This window comes from Penaeus monodon, chromosome 29 (assembly GCF_015228065.2).
Source record: "Penaeus monodon isolate SGIC_2016 chromosome 29, NSTDA_Pmon_1, whole genome shotgun sequence".
In the NCBI taxonomy this organism is placed as follows: domain Eukaryota; kingdom Metazoa; phylum Arthropoda; class Malacostraca; order Decapoda; family Penaeidae; genus Penaeus; species Penaeus monodon.
This window is the reverse complement of record NC_051414.1, coordinates 34,362,677-34,362,886: the sequence shown is the minus strand read 5'-3', so window position 1 is coordinate 34,362,886 and position 210 is coordinate 34,362,677.

Below are 210 nucleotides of genomic sequence, written 5' to 3'. Positions count from 1 at the left end.
AAGATAAAACAAAGTAAAAGGAAGAATGGAGAGAGAGAGAGAGAGAGGATGGGGGAAGGATGAAAGTAGGAAGCAAAAACAAAAACAACAAGAAAAAATATATTTGTGAAAGAGGGATTAAAAGGAGGAGGAAGAGGAGCAAACGAAAGAAAGAAAACAAGGATAAGAGGATTGAAAATGGGAGATGGAAAGTGCTGTTATCTCTCGCTC